We start from the raw sequence: 2,892 nt of genomic DNA, 5'->3' as shown, positions 1-2,892 counted from the left end.
TTGGGGGTGCAGCCTGATTCAATATAGGTAGACTTTCTGGCAAGGTTTGTGGGCTTTTGCTCACTGTGGATACTGCAGCTGGCTCCTGGTAATCTGACTTCCGGTTCTTGGGACTTGAGCTAGCAATTTACCTGCCATCTTACCTGCCGATCTTGGGATTTGTCGGCCTCCACAACCTGTGAGCCAGAGGCCTCCTATCTGACCTTCCTATCTTGGATTCACCAGCATCTGCAGCTATAGTGAGTCAGGAGATGCCTCCAGCCTGACTCAACCACTTGGGACTTTCCAGCCTCTACAACGACATGAGCTATCTCCTTTATATAAATCTCTCTCTAAATATATTTATACGCTGCACTGGTTTTGCTTTTCTAGAAATCCCAGCCTATGACAAGGTCCCTGGTTGGCCTATCTGGACGGATCCTTTGGGTCCTGGAGGTCCAGCATTCCTAGCCTTCTTTGAGTAGGCAAAATCTGAAATAGTTCTGGAGTTCATATTTGTATCAGGAAGCATTGATCAAGTGCCTCTATGTAACACTCATGTTAGCCACCATAGAAAGCAGGATGTAACGTACATGTGGACATTGAGCCTGGTGTAAGACATTAAGAATGGCGGGAACTATGGTGACTGGGCTGGTGTGTGACCAATCCAAAGATATCCACATTTAAGTTTAACACATACATACAAAACTGTGCAGGCCAAAGAAAACACATCTGAAGGGCAGTCTATTTTTGACTCCTGAAAAGCAATCTAGACAAATAGACAAATATAATCTCATGTGCTTACTAGGAGATGGAATAGGTGATAACTGTGAAGCCACTGCATAGCATCAACTGGGTTTGGGTGAAGCAAGAGGACAATGAACTGGGTCCCTGAAGAGAAACACAACACTGAACAGATGGCATGGAAAAAGTGACAAAAGGGTGAGAGTGAGAGCTCTGAAGACACACTTTGCCTAATTCACAATTGTGCTTAGGACTGGGCATAATAGAGAACATGGTTAGGTGTGGACACTCTAGTGCCACATTGCCCAGCTCCATCCCTTCCTAGTTGTGTTAGTCTGGGTTCTCTAGAGGAGCAAAACCAGTGAAGCATGCATATAAATATATATAGAGAGATTTATTTCAAGGAAATGGTTCATGTAATTTTGGAGGCTGGCAAGTCCCAGTCAATGGGTCCGGTGGCAGGCTGAAGGCTTCTCCTGACTCATGTGGTTGCAGGGGCTGACGAACCCAAAATCTGCAGGTCAGGTGGCAGGCTGGAGGCTTCTCCTGATTCATGAGGTTGCAGGATTCGAACTGCTGACCTTTTTGGTTAGCAGCTGAGCTCTTAGCCACTGTGCCTCCGGGGCTCCGTACAGAGAAGTAACCCAAAATCTGCAGGTCAGATGGCAGGCTGGAGGCCCCTGCTGGTTTACATCCCAGGAACTGGGGTTGGATGGGGAGAAGATTGCAGGATAGGAAAGAGAGTGAGCTTTGCTAGAACATTCGTTTATATCATGGATGCAGGCCACATCCCCCAGGAAACTTCTCTTCCAATTGATTGGCTGCTCATATCAGATCACAAAACGGGAGGTGATGCATAGTGTCTGCCAAACCACTGAGAATTATAGCCTAGCCAAGATGACACATAGCATTACCCATCACAGTAGTCATGAGACTTTGTGCCTCAGCTTCCTTGTGACAATTATGAGGATAATAATATTGCCTCCCTCATGGAGTGTTGTTAGAATTAAATGAGATAAAACTCTTAAGGTACTTAAAATAATGCTCAATTAACGCCATATAAAAAAAACAAAACCAAACCCATTGCCATCGAGTCGATTCCGACTCATAGCAACCCTATAGGACAGAGTAGAACTGCCCTATGGGGTTTACAAGGAGCACCTGGTGGATTTGAACTGCCAACCGTTTGGTTAGCTGCTGAGCTCTTAGCCACTATGCCACCAGGGTTTCCAATGTCATAGAGTGCTATATAATGCTCTTACAAATTTTTATTTTATGTGTGTGTGTGTGTGGGTGTGGGTGTGGGTGTGTGTATTTATTTGGGAGTCCCTTGGTGGACCAAATGGTTAAGTGCTTGACTAACAGCCAAAAGGTTGGTGGTTCAAACCCATCTGGAGGTGTCTTGGAAGAAAGGCCTGGAGATCTGCTTCCAAAAGGTCAGAGCTATGAAAACCTTGTGGAGCAGATCTACTCTGCACAAATGGGGGCGACATGAGTCAGAATTGACTCGACAGCAACTAACAACAACAATTCATACCATTCTCGTCTGTATTTCTTAGAATTGTCTCCCATGGTCCATCTAAATCCATACACTTTCTCTGATACACTAGAGATATGTTGCTCTTACCTTTGCTTCTTCAAAAGGTTAAGAATGAAAACGACACTTCAGAACATTTCTCATTTTTTGTGCCTGGATCACAATCTTCTTCAGCGCATTTATATTTTCAGGCTGCACCGACTTCTTAGGAGCAATGCATTTCATAAGTTGCCTCCCTGCTGTGTAAAGTAGCACTTCCTCTATTTGTCCTAAAATAGTCTCTTTTATGCCTCAAGGAGTTTCACTTTGGAATTTGATTACTTTGATTCTTTTCACCCTACCCTTTGTGATTTTATTTATTTAAAATTTAATTTATTGATGTTATCGAATGTTTTATTGATTTAAGTATTCCATTATATTGCTTCTTAACATTCTTTTTTTAAAAACATCTTAAAATCCTTGTCTTCTGAAGATATCCAAGTCATTTAGTTGCCTTTTTCTAGATTTTCTTTACCTCCACTCAGCTTCCATCTCAGTGGAGTCTTGAACTGAAGCCAAATCCATTCCCAGGACATGGGTAAATGAATCACCTATAATCCCATAGAACATTTTCTACACACTAGCACTTCAGA

This window comes from Trichechus manatus, unplaced genomic scaffold, assembly GCF_000243295.1.
Source record: "Trichechus manatus latirostris isolate Lorelei unplaced genomic scaffold, TriManLat1.0 scaffold00004, whole genome shotgun sequence".
NCBI lineage: Eukaryota > Metazoa > Chordata > Mammalia > Sirenia > Trichechidae > Trichechus > Trichechus manatus.
The sequence above is the reverse complement of the archived record's forward strand: the minus strand, read 5'-3'. Positions refer to the sequence as shown.